Source organism: Amblyomma americanum, chromosome 1 (assembly GCF_052857255.1).
Source record: "Amblyomma americanum isolate KBUSLIRL-KWMA chromosome 1, ASM5285725v1, whole genome shotgun sequence".
NCBI lineage: Eukaryota > Metazoa > Arthropoda > Arachnida > Ixodida > Ixodidae > Amblyomma > Amblyomma americanum.
Window position 1 is genome coordinate 359,686,932 of NC_135497.1, and position 14,137 is coordinate 359,701,068.

Below are 14,137 nucleotides of genomic sequence, written 5' to 3' on the forward strand. Positions count from 1 at the left end.
CGTAACGTGGGTGAGAGGAAATAAATTGTTTGCTGCGCAGCTGTAGATCGCTTCTCCCTGCCTTTTGCACGCGCTGAAGAATGATGCTACATGGCGACACAACTACACGTGAAATAACTAACAGCAAGAAATTAGAATGACAAGCCTCAGTACGGGGCTCGTGCCCGCTAGACAAGGAAAGAAATGGCTGCGAAGAAGCCGGAACCCGACTAAAACGTGAACACGGCGTCAATTCTTGTGTAGTATGTCATCGGTTTGTAACCGCTACACTTTGCGCATAGCTTTAGAAACAAATGACGTTAATGATAGTCACGGTGAACGTATACGAGGAATATGCGGTAAGTTTTGCCTTATGGGCTGTCATATTTTTTTATTAGGAGATAAAATAGGAACACGTTACCTTGAAACGAAAGCCTGGAATATCTTCTTCTCAAGGAACACATTATTATTTAAATACAATCCATACCAGCTGCGGCGCACTTTCCACACTGCGCTGAGTTTTTGTTTTGTAGCGAAAGCTACACTGAGCTACCAGTCGAGCATTTTGCTGTACATGGGAGAGGCCAGTTGTGCGCATGCGCCGTTACCATAGCAACCGAAGTGGAGCAAAGTGCGGCGTGCGCTTCGCCGTCGCCGCGGCCGCGCGCCCGCTCCACCGTCAAAGCCGAGCGTGACGTCACGCGGATGAGCAGTTGTGCGCATGCGCCGATACCATGGTAACTAGAGAGACCCCACAGCTTCGCCGCGTTCTTCGTCGCCGCCTTGCCGCACGCCGCTCTACTACCCGAACCCCGCGTCGCATGCGCAGGATTGTGTATAAAAGGCGGAGATGTAGTGGGCGTCTGTATCACAATGTGTGACATGCACGCAGAGAAGGAGAGTCCAGTCGCTACTAAATGGCGGTATAGACAAGAGAAGATTAACTCTTCCGATCCTGAGGTTGTTGCCTGGCAGTTGGCTTGAGCTAAATAAGAACGCTGGAGTCGGTGTGTACGTGAAACAAGGTATCACTCCTGTCAGACATCTCCTTTCGATCGCGGTGAACAATGGTGAAGCATGCTGTGTTCGGCTTCTGGAAAGCGGCATTATCATCCAAGGAGTCTACGTGGCACCGGGAACATCTGTCAAGCAGACGATTGATGTGGTTGCCACGTGTATACCAGCCTACGGCACGGTTTCACAGTTATGTGTGACCTTGGGTGATTTCAACAAGAAACAGGACTCTCTTATTAAGAGTATGAAAGAAAAGTTTGAGTTTAAATTAGCTTCGGACCCTCACGCCCAGGCTACACAATGCGAAACTACTATAGAGCTTGTATACTAAAAAGGCTCTACCACATCGAAATACTGTATCAATAAAATTGAGACCACTGTATTCTACTTACATACCATCCGGCAGTCTTCGTCTCTGTCAAGCAAAACGAATAAAAGATGTGTATACCCAATGTCTCTCCTGGCTAAACATACAGCGACCGCAACAATCTCAGCCAGGGAAACGAACCTCTCGCTGCGCATATCTTGGCATAGCCTAGCTAAGCCGCTGCCATTTTTTTTACCACGGAGCTGATTGTTCCCATCGCGGCAGGCGTGCTCGCTGGATGGATGGATGGAAGATAGGAGCGTCCCCTTTGAAACGGGGTGGTGCATAGTTGCAACTTGTCACCATGCCCGGCTTTTTATTTCACATTTTTTTCCTTTTCACTCACTTTTTCTTTATATTTATTTAACGGTACTATAACTCGGTCTATATATTTTCCATTTTCTTTAAATACATGTTTAATCCTGCACTTCTAAGCTTATGTCACCTCCCTGCTTTTGAGCCACCAATCTTCCAATCGCTTTTTGCTAACTTCCACCGCAGATTCATTCACATGACCATTATCATCTCTAAACCCTAGGGTCCCAGGTAGACTGACTGTGCCTGTATCAACATCCGGATGGATACCATCAAATTCCAGACTAAGATGTTCAACTGTTTCTACAGATTTACCACATAAGCACATGCATCATTTTGGTCACCAAGAAATTTATAGTATATTTCTTTTTGTAGCTGCGCGTTCTAAGCAACCCTGATCTAACTTCAAAGAGTAGGGCACTGGCTCTTGGGTTATTATTGACAGATTCCTTCCTGCTCTGCCTTTTCCAATTTAGATAGAGTTATATGGTTATACGCTCTGCTTCTTTTTCATTGAACTAATCCAGCTTTTAGCTTACGCGTTTTTAACTTGTAGTTTAAAGCATTTTACTTCACCGTCCTTGTGACCTGCATATTTACTGGTTAGTTTCCTAGTCTTTTTCCGCCATTGTGAGTCAACGCTCATTCTGTATAAGTAATTAAATTCCTTAGCTGCCCACCTCTTATCGCCCAATTTTCTCAGGCGTTCTTCAAATAATATTTTACTCTGAGCTTTCCGTGCTTCGAAAGATGCCCAGCCCATATCCCCCCGTACTGCCTCGTTTCTGGTTTTGCCGTGTGCGCTTACTTCTAATCTTCCAACAGCTCTCTGATTTGTTTCTAAGTTCGACTGAACTTCAACCCTTAAAGGGACTATGCAACGAATAAAAAGTCACTTGTAAATGTTTTAAATGCTTAGAAATGATGCTAAGAAGCATTCACACTGAGTCTTCATAACTGAGCCGGCAATTTATTATGAACTTTTAAAAAACGTGTTTTTCAAAATTCGCGGGCCGATTGGTGTACTCGTAGTGACCGATTTTGGAACTAAAATCGTGGAACAAAGACGTCACTGTACCATGATGAGGTCGCCAGGCCAACGCACGCTCTCATTCGCTGGAGCCACGGAAGCCACGACGTCATGGGCACACTTCCGGTAGCCGTGAAAATCGTCTGCTCGTGTCGACGCGCGACACTTTCGGGCAAGCGAGAGCCAGGGCATTGCCTTCGCGCATATGGTTTCAATTTTCCTCTGCCGCCTCCTTCTGTCGGGAGTTCCGGAGCCACTCGCACGGCTCTTCGTGCGCACGCATGGGGCTCGATGCCCATCGCGGCCTTAAAAGCGAGCAGTCGCATCTCGAGGTCCGGGTTTATTACTGCTAATTACCACAGATGACAAGCAAAGAAACCCGACGCGCGCCGCAATCCAGGAAGAAGAAGAGACCGAAGAGATGCCGCCACGCCGTCGACGCTGCTGATGGGCTAGGAGCGACAACCGGAAGTTGCAAAATAAACGTCAGCGGATGACGTATTCATGGGCGGGGCCCAGTCCCAGAGCTCTTCTCTTTATTTTTTTCTGGCGCTCCTCGTGTACGAGTTGAGGGGAGAGTGGAGGAGCGTAATTTTAAATCGTCTATATCTTCGCTGTTGTTGATGCTAGCTCAAAAATTCTTGCACTGGTGTGACGAGTGATCGAATGCCTATCTCTCGTCTGCTTTACGTAATGTCAATTAATTTATTGCATAGTCCCTTTAAAGGGACCCAGAAAGGGGCTCGCAATAAAGTTGCGATATGTTAGGGCTGTCAAAGGACGGCGCTTCATAATTATCCTCCAGCAACAATTATTTCAATGCGTTTTGTGGAAGCTGAATTATATGCAGACAAAATTTGAGCTTCCGCGTCTTCGCGCCTTTCCCTCTCCTCTCGCACGCCAAAACGGCGGCGGTCCTCCGCCGGCCCAACCCACTTGGCGTCTCCCCTACCTCCGCCTGCTGCGGCGCGCGCGGAGTGGCCTTGCTAGTGCCTGGCGTCTGAATTTGGTGCTGTGGAGCAATGATAGCTGCATTCTATTCAGTGCTGGTTCACGGAACCAATTCTGAAAAAGTGCCTCTGGTACCAGTGCTTTGCAGAACCAGCTCCATGGTGCAGGTGCAGCGCGTCAGCAGCGCCACACTTCATATGTGCGACAATTTTCAATCGCGCGCGTGCAGAGGTTTTGTCGTCTGCTCGCCGTGGAGGTGCTGAGTTCTGGCGTGTATTTTTTGTGTGCGGTCACTTCCCTGTCTAACGAGACTTAAGTCGGCCATGGAGTTGCCCATGGTCGATGACATCGCATAGTTCTTGCTATGAAGTAGCTTTACACAATACGAAGAAACCGACTCCGTGCTGTACGTCATGCCGCAACCCACCTGCTTGACCGACGGCAGTCGAATTCCGAAGTGCTATAAAAGCGTGGTCGCAAGCTATTTCAATTACAAATTCCCAAGGCTTTTCAGACACTCAGAGAGACGTTCGAAGAACTTTCGGCGTGCTTGAATTCAAGGCCCCTGCATATTTTCCGACGCCTAGGAGGGCGCCCGGAAATCACAGCCGAGAACCCGCCTCGCTAATTTAGCTCTTTATAAGCAGTGACAAAAAAAAACAGTCGTTCGGCAGCCCCAGAGGGCTTCACCGCCGGCGTCCCCACAGCCGAAGCAGAATGGCCAGGCAGCGGCGAATCAGCATCTGCCTGCATGCTTAACGCAGCAGGCGCAGGTACCAGCGCCAGTTGTAGCAAAACACTCTCGGATTCGCCCTGCCCGCAGTTTGCCAACAAACAGCCCACACCCCGTCGTTGCACCATAAGTTTCGTGTGCACTCGCGGACGGTCTGTCACAATAAACATGGCAGTTACAGCACAAAACACAGAAAGTTGCCTGCTGTCGCGTAGGTTTCAGCGCCATTTTCTCGCAGAATGACATCGAGCCCGTCGACGACAGCGAAAACGTCCCTCAATTCATGTTCAATATTTACGAGTTAACATGCGTCATCTGCGTGTCGTCTGCTGAAAGCCGTCTCCACGTGCACTTCTTTTTTGCACCTCACTGGAGGCTGGTGTCGTGGTTCCTTGCACCAAAGCGGCACCAAGGCTGCACCAATTCAATCGCAGACGGCGGTGCAGAGGGAGCCGGGAGTCGAGGGCTTTGGTGCAGTGCACCATGAACCGGTGCAGGCCGTGCAGTGAACCACAGCTGAATTGAATGCAGCTGATATCCCCCGCTGCTGACGTCACTTACACGACGTGACGTCATATGCAATGTTTTCGCGCGAAAGCTCGGCACAGCGCTTCGTCGCGAGGTGCGAAAGCGGGAATTTTTAAAAATGTATTTTAAATTTTCCGCTCACTTTTGAGGTCTCGTACGCGGCATGGACGCTCAGTGGCCTGTGCTCTACATAGTGCAAACATTTTAAAGCCAAGTTCAAGCACCCCTTTCTTGGGCCCTTTGAGCGCCAAACCGTAATCTCGAAAGTAAGCCGTGGCACCATTATTCCTTTCCAAATACCTCTCAGTACTTCATATTTGTTGTACCCCATAATGCCCTGTGTTTCATTATCCCGTCGTGTATTCGGCCTTTTGCCCTAACAGTCTGTCTGTGCTTTTTGTATATGTGTCCTTCGTTTGCCCACACCCAGAGATATTTGTATTCAACCACTTTGGGTATTTCATGGCCTTGTATTGTAAGCACCTGATCTGTTGTATCGTTGAAAATTATCAGACCTGATCTAACTGCGGTAAAACCGAAATCTAGTCTCCGCAACAATTAACCAGAGTTTGAAAAACTTCCTGGCTGGCTGCTAGCAACATAATATCATCCGCATACATTAAAGCAGGGAGCCGTTGGAGACAACTACAATCATCACGGAGGCGTGATATGCAGATATATTGATTGAGGAATTCTTACAATAGGGGAAAATGCGTTCATAAACAGCTTTTAAAAAATGCGCTTGTCCAGAAATTCTGGAGATGTGTCTTTGCCGAGTGCCAAGTTCCTTGTCCCCACTGGCACAGCGAACCCTCCAGACACACACCTGTACGAGTGCTTATATCTCTAATGTAGTGTTCCTACCCCCGCTTTGTGCGTCCTCAAGTACGTGGTTATGTACGCATATTCTGTAGCTCTCAAGCATCGCGACCATGTAATTCGGAAGTCGTGGGTCGCACCCCGCCCGCGGCATGTGGTTGTTTTTTCTTCTGCTTTTTGAACAATTATTTTTAAGCGATAAAATAGTCACTAAAAATCTCCATTGAGCGACACCACAAATAAAAAAAGTTCCTATACGCTCCTTGGCTTCTGTGGCTGCTGGCTTCTTTCATAGAAACATTCTAGTTCACAATAGTCAGGTCGCCATCTATGCGCAGACATTTTGCATGGGCATTCCGCGCTCATTAAGCTTGTAATTGTTCCTTCACTTTTTCAGCCAGCTGTGAACGCTGAACAGACCAACTGGCTTCTCTACGACGCGTGGTCCCACGGCACATGCTGTCCTGTTTGTGCCGCACACTCCCATCACTCCCATCGACAATCTCAAGCACCTCAACAGGAAAGGACGAGAGGGTGAATCTCTGTAGGAACGTCCTAGCCATTAGACAGTTATAGTTGATCGGAGCGGCCTCTCGCTGCGCTCAGGCAGCCCAGCTGGCACACAACTGCGCATGCGCAGCCCGCTTGGCCCTGAGCGGGCTACCAGAGCGCACCTTCCGTTCCGCTTGCTGAAGACCCTAGCGGAGCGAGCCTAGGGAGATGGCCCCCGGCAGCGGAGCAAGATGGCTGCCCCCAGCGAGGCAAGCACGCAGAGTTCGTCGTCGACTTCTTCCGCCAGCGCTGCTAATTCGGCTATGGCATCGTCTTTGTAGATGTGGCCAATGTAGAAGATGTACGTGCATACGCACAGTGGCTCGTGAAATCAACATCAACGCCGGGAAAAACTAGTACAACATTGGCTAGAGCTGCTTTTGGCTTGCTTTGGATATCGAGAAGACCCGACTTGTCGAACTTCATCAATATATTTTAAAACGTTTCTGCTGCCTAAATTATTTTAACTGCATATATAATGGTACAATAAAGGATATGTTTTACAGTATAAAAAGAAATAATGACCCTATATAGTTTATCAAATGTAGTGCTTGCAGTTTAGTTGCACAGAGGGCACTACGAGAGCCCTCCGCCTAAAGCCCCTTGATAATATGAAAGTAGCGACACTCTCCTCTGGCATCTTACGCTAAAAGCTTCTTTGTTAAAAATTCCGGGTTTGTTGTAATAAAGACGACGCTGCAGGTGCAACAACTAGCACGTTTTGAGCCCAGTCGCTGTTTGCAGAGAAGATTCAATGCGCGGATGATTTGGAGATTCGTTCCGTTCTGGCCTCGCATGCAAAATAACCTAAAAACGAAGCAGAAAACCCTCAAAGGATGCCTTCCAACCAACGGCGTCAACCATTCGTTATGACGTCGTGGGTAATCCCCTAACGTGAATATATATGGCATCATGAATACCGCATAACTATCTTCAGGCCGCTTGCTGCAGTTTTATGCGCAACAGCACGGCACATCGCTTGCACGTTGCAATGAAAGCACAGCGCGTCATATTCGCTCGCCGAGCCTAGGAGAAAAATGGCGCGGAGAAAAAGAAAAACACAAGCAAAACACCAGACCTCCCCGCGTTTCCAAGGGCAACGGCAGGGAGACCAATCCTCGCGCAGGAAATCGGGCGGAGAGCCGACCCTCAGGGAAGGGGGCGAGCATGGGGCGAGGAGGTCGCGCAGCGGCGGCAAAGTTCAATGGTTGGCGGAACTTTCATATTATCAAGGGGTTTTACCTCCGCCTAGGGTGCCTCGATGGGCCAGGCACCCTACCTCCTCCGCTAAGAGAAATTCGTTTCGCGCGCAAACTAAAAACGATTTCGGTGTCAGCGCTCCACTACAGCTTACCGTGCTACCGTGCGCGAAGCGGGACCGTCGCTTCGGTCAACTAAAACTGTATATTGACGTCACAGACCGGAACGCGCTTTCAAAGCTTGAACAGCATCGAAAAGCTCGGCGGCATCGGCGTTCGCTCCAATGTGCTTTAGGACAGCGACACTACGGCAGGCGCCATTTATGAAGTAAACATGGCTCTATACGACACTGACGTGGTCACTTTGATCAAACCATCTACCCTACAGCGTTGCAGTACTACAAGTCCAGCGCCTCGGTAAGCCATTGCGCATTTTTCCGGAGTGTATTTTTTTTTATTCGAGAAGTGTGCCATGAGGCTTAAGTTGAAAAAGGAAGGGGGGGAAGGAATGCACGGGATTGAAAGTTAAAAGAAGGAGTGAAGAACCGTTGCACTGAGGTAGGCGCACAGGTTGCTAATGAAGCGGTTGTCCATAGTCCACTTCACGTAGTCACTTTCGCGGTTCCACCGCAGGCCCACCTCCCTGAGGAGCCCTTTTCTGACAGCAGCCGTCGCTGGGCACGTCCATAACAAGTGCCGCACATCACAAATGTCCGGTGCAGCGCTACAGTGAGGGCACCTGTCAGGTGCTGGCAGATCTTTGGCACGCCACCGATGACGGACAGATGGTGTCAGAGCCGCCCCTGCCCGAATCCGGCGCACGGATACCTCTTCCTGCCGAGTAAGACTACGGGGGAGAGGGTGCGAACACGGAGGAATTAGAGCGCGTGTTCGCTGGCGCAGAACTTCGGAATCGGAAACATGGGACAGGAACGGATCTGGGGGAAGAGGGGAAGGTGGCGGATCGTCTAATGTATGAAGATGAGTCATAGCATCCGCTTGATTGTTATGTGGATCCTGGGAATGGCCGCGAATCCAGTGTATGCGCACAGGACATGAATACTTTGCGCAGAGCACATGAATTCATTGTGAAATCTTTAACGTTCGTCGAACAGCCTTAAGCTGTTTAAGGGCAGCGTGGGAGTCGGTGTAAATATGAACTGTATTGAATGTTGGAACGAGAGAAAGGGAAGCAATGACATTATAAATGGCTTGAAGTTCCAATGCCAGGGGAGTGCACGTATCCGCAGTATACGTCGCGCGAGAGTTGAGATGCGGATGAGATGGACTATACACAGCAGTAACTCCCCTCTCTGCAGAATGTGATGCAGCCGTGTATAATATGCACCCTTCAGGCAGATACGCTGCTGATACCGACGGGGAAACAGTGGGGCGATTGTCAGTGAGCTGGCAATAGGACCACGGTGGAAGTGTCTTTAAACGATGAAGTTTGAGAGTGTTTTCGAGCTCTATTTGCCACCCGTTGGTCGATGATTTCACTGAGTGTATTAAGTTGTGCGAACTCCTGTAGCACAGGTATGGGTGTTAAGCGAGGCAGATATGACGCGCATAGCCTCACGATTGATAGCTTCAAGGGAGTCCCACTGTCTGCTGGTGAGACGTTGAAATTGTGCCTGATATACTATCCGTGGCTGAAGGATAGAGCGCACAAGCTGGCGGGCCGTATGAGCACGTGCGCCACCAGAGCGCATAGCTATGCGACGAATCAGACCTAGAGTAGCGTGAGCCGACTTACGGGTGGCTGCCAGCCACGGGGTGCCAGTCCCAGATGTATGGAGGAGAAGACCAAGAATACGAACAGTTTCTACCTGAGGAATCAGAGAATTATGTACCGTAAGATTTAAAGGGGGAGCTTTCCGTAAGCCGGCTTTATTTTCAATTCGAATGAAACATGATTTAGTAGGAGAGAGTGTTAGACCCAGAGGCGGGAGGCGAGATGTCAATACATCCAGCGCGTGTTGAAGGACCGACTGATGAATAGACGCATCTGGATGACAGCACCACAAGGTTATATCATCGGCATACGCAAGCACGCGGATAGAAGGAATGGACTCTAGGGCTCGAACAAGAGGAATTAAAGCCACATTAAATAATGTGGGGGCGAGAACGGAGCCCTGCGGCACTCCTCTATTGGAAGTGAAGTTACCAAAGGGCTTTCCGTGGACACGCAGGCTGAAGGTTCGATTTGCTAAAAAGGCGTGAATAGAGAGGAGGAACCGGTGAGGGAGACCAAGAGTTTGAAGGGAGGAAAGAATGGCAGAGTGAAGGATGTTATCATATGCCTTTGTTATGTCTAGCGATTACGGTTCGTACAAGGTGACTCTGCGGAGAGTGGTCAAGCACGTTAGCAGCCAAAGTAGCAAGGCCGTCCTCCGTTCCAATTTGTGGGCGGAAACCAATTTGGGAATCTGGGTAACAATCATGGGATTCCAGCCACCACGACAAGCGTGCGGCTAGAATGTTTTCATAAAGCTTGCAGATGGTAGGCGTAAGGGAAATTGGGCGAAGGGCTGAGAGAGATACTGGAGGCTGACCTGATTTGGGTATTGGAACCACAATAGAATGCTTCCAGTCTCCCGGCATGACGCCAGAACGCCACACTTCGTTAAAAGTATTAAGCAGGGTTTGCAAAGCCCTCCCTTCCAAGTTACGGAATAAGGAGTTAGGTGTGCCGTCGTGCCCGGGAGTAGTAGTAGTTTTTAAACGTTCAATGGAGGCCAGCAGCTCTGCCATGGTGAGGTCAGAAGTAATCCCATCGGAGGGCTCTGTAACCGATAAGTCAGGTGGAGACGTAGCGGTGCAGTCATGGTTTGGAAAAAATTGACGGGCCGCTTGTTGTGCAAATGTGTCCTCATCCACATTTAGCGCGAGGCGAATGCTCTCTTTGTAATCTGCAACCTAAGAAGGGCGCTCCATGGCGTGAAACACTCTCCAAAGATGTCGATTGCCCTGCGTAGAGGACAGGCGGGCACACCATGCAGCCCAGCGTTGCCTGCCTAGCCGCTTTGCATAGCGCCGCGCCCGTGCGGTTGCGCGCTGAAGAGTAGGAAGAGCCGATGGGTCATCGGGGTGACGAGTAGCGTAAAGATCCGCCTGGCGACGAAGAGCCCACAGATTCAAGAGATGTATGTCCGGGTTTGGGTCGTCTTCATTTACAGTAGTGGTAATAGTGTGAGTAGCGAGAACAGCAGAGAGAGTAGACAGTGCTGAAGAGGGGTTGAATGTACACAAATGATTGTCTGCGCGTACAGAGCCCCATGACGTTATTCGTACAGTGCGGCGTATTTTCCGTAGACGCGTAGGCGTGAGGGAGATAAAAATAGGGCTGTGATCGCTATCCCAACGAGGGTTACCGGGGCCTAACCACCAAGTCAAATCAGGTGAATACGGGCCACCTCGTGGGCGGGTAGAAGTATTCGGGTGGTTTAAAAGTTGAAAGGAATGATCCGAAAAGCTCCCTTGGATGTGTGCACCCCTTGAGGAATCCGATGGGTAACCCCACGCAGTGTGTGCGCCGTTGAAGTCACCACCAACTAGAATAGGGATACCCGAGTTGGTAGAACGTAGAAAACGAACCCATCCCAGATTGGGAGATGCGGAGCCAGGACGACTATAAAAAGAAACTAGGACAAGGGGTGTGCGTGCAGGTTTTACGAGAAGGGCGACAACCTCTTGACGTGTGTTGCACCACCGTGAAAGGTCGAGCTGTATGTGCGGAACTGAGCTGTGAATATAAATTGCAGATTTACCTGGGCTGAGGGAGGAGGCGGTGCAACGGCGATCAGGGATAGAGGGTGAATGGTATGCGCAGAAACCTGAAAGGCGTGGGAGTGCATTATGCTCTTGCAGTAGGAACGCCCATGCCCTCAGCTTTCCGTCGCGAAGGCGGATGTTCACTTCAGAGGCCTTATTAGCGAATCCTCGACAGTTCCACTGCACCACCACCGATGATGATGCGTTATTCATGACGAGGCCGAAGAGCTTCCACGATGAGGGATGTCACCTGCTTCATCAGCGCTAATATCTTATCCACTGTCGGGGTAGTCACGGCTAACAGGTGATCGGCACCTTATTGTGGCCCAGTGCTTACCCTAGTTGATTCCTGTGATGATTGCTCCCGAGTTATTAGAATTCTTCGAGAGGATTGAGAACGACGCTGTTCCCGGCGCTGGGTGAGTTCGTCTAGTCGGCGGCGAGCCTCCGCGATTGCATTGTCTAAAGCTGTGTCTTCATCTGTGGTATCCACATGTGATGGATGCACTGGACGTTTTGGCGTACTATTTGCTCCGGGAAGGTGAGCCGCTTGTGCATATGTACGCTGGTGAGGAGACGTATGGTGAGCAGCGGGCTCTGATAAAGGAAGTTCAGGGAAGTCGTTGTCGTCACATGCGAGAGCTGCAAAGCGATTACTTGTAGTAACATCCATTTTTGGAGGCGACTTGTGAAACTTCTTCGCTTGCTTCTTCTTTGGACAAGCGGGAGAGCGAATGTCATGGTCCGGCGATTTGCACAGGGCACAAAGAACTGTTGGTTCATTCATGTCGGCCACAGCTGCTGGATTAGGGCAGGTATTTTGCATATGTCCTTTTTGTGGCAGTGATAACAAAAAAATACGACGAGGTCGGAAGGGCTGTGGTTTGACGATCGCACCGTAGTAGGTAAGGTACTTCGGGAGAGTCAACGGGCCTTGCAGGATGAGCAGGTATGAGCCCCGGCGACCCATAGGCCGTGCTTGGAGTACAACGTGAGTTGAGCAGCGAATATTTGCGCGCACCTCCTCGGGAGGGCTCGTGCTGTCGACATGATAAACCATGCAGCGGAGTGTGTCAGGACCAGATGCAAAATATATTTTCACTGGGACATGCTTGCTGTCATCCAGGGGGATCCGCGTAACTGCGCAAAGTTTCTGGGCGTCCATCAAGGATGACAAGTTTACCGTGATTGTATTCGATGGGCGATGGACGACAAACCCGCAGTAGTTCGAAGAGCCTAGAGCGTGGTCAATTGTGGCTTGAACATTCCGGGCAGGGATGGCAGTCATATCAAAGCCAATGTAGGCTTGATGGTAACGCGGAACGAGTTCGCAGTAGGCGGAAGAGAGCCTTGACTCACGGGAGGCATCTCTGGAGAAGGCTCAGACGCTGGTGACGGCCCTTGGTGGGAATACTGAACTGGCGCGACGGGCACAGTTTCTTGAGGGAGTGCCACGGGCACGGAGGCGGTGGAGCAGTCCATGTCACAGGCCAAAGTCGTAGCATCGGAAGACGGCGCAGGCTGGAGGCCCAGAGGCGCTGACGATTGCGTGGACGTGGAGGCTGCGTCAGGTGGCAACACAGCGGGCATCCGCGTAGCTGTCGTCGACAACACAGAATCCATGCAGACGCGTAGCGCGGCCTCGCTCGGCAGTGCCGAGCTAAGTCTAGCTTGCCCCTGAGGGTTCTGGTTGGGTTTTCTCACTTGAGAATGCGTCCACCTTGCCGGGAATTTCTCCGCTGGGGCGTCTTCAACATTCGGTCGCACGGAGGGCACTGTCCGACCCACGCCACACGCGAGAAGAGAGCGAAAAGCGAAAACACAAAGCTAGAAGCAGACACGTAGCCACCCACTAGGTCTTCGTCTTCCCCGCGAGTGTGAAGACCTAGTGGTGGCTACGTGTCTGCTTCTGCGAGTGTATTTAAGCGTACGTGAAAAACGGGCACTTCCAACGCGCGGCTAGTCCTTTCGCCCCAAAGCCGTTCGAATGCCGAAACTTTATGACGATAGGGATACATGAGCGGCGTGTGTGCTTTCTCTAAGGCGTGTAAAAGGTGTTCTGAGCCACACAGTGGGGACACCTTCTGGGCGACTCTCCTAAAGTGCACCGGGTTTCATGGCCCTCATGATGCAGCCTCGAAAGACTGTCCCCGCCTGAAGAGGGAATGGGAAGTGCTTAAACAAATTGCGAGAGACCATTCGGCACACATGAAGGCCACCGCAAAGGTGCGATGACGTGTTTTATGTCGTGGAAGGTCGTCTAGGAGTACAGTGGCCGTTGTGAACGATACTTCAGATGTTTCAGGAATTCGCCCTGCCCCTCCATATGCCGCTGAAAAAGATGGGAGCGTCATGGCAGGTGAAGCCGGAGATGTTGCTGCAAACGTGACTAAACAACTCCTTCGAAGCCACGCATACCTGCCATGACCAAGCATGTAGCACGCTCTCAAGGTCCCAAGCCTATTGATGATCGAGCACAAGGCCAAGCTCCGGTCCAAGGAGAATACCTGCAAACTACCGAAATACTAAAGACCCATATGAACACCATGCGTATGCTCCTGCACGTGCCAAAAGCATGAAATATGCTGCAGGTACTGGACGAGCTCTATCCAGTTCTTGCAGCTATTCAACCGCAGGAACAGCAGCTCCATCAGACTCATGGTTCCAATTTTTCATCCGCCTAATCTACCGCGACGTGAAGGAGCTTTGCTTTGCCGTCTGTGGCTTGATGCTGCTTTTGCAAAGCGGTGTTCGTTCCGCAATGGCACGATAAACGACCCTGCTTGTGACACGCGTGGCTTTGGGGAGACAGTGGAGTATTTGCTCTTTGAATGCCTTGTGTTTGGTGACGAAGGACATGCACTGTGCTGTGATCT

At 50.5% G+C, this 14,137-nt stretch overlaps 1 protein-coding gene across 1 annotated transcript in view; it reads right to left on the reverse strand.

Annotated features, from left to right (window-relative positions):
- Positions 1 to 14,137, reverse strand: part of LOC144115613 (uncharacterized) — a 56,809-nt gene that overhangs the window by 463 nt on the left and 42,209 nt on the right. The window lies entirely within an intron of this gene.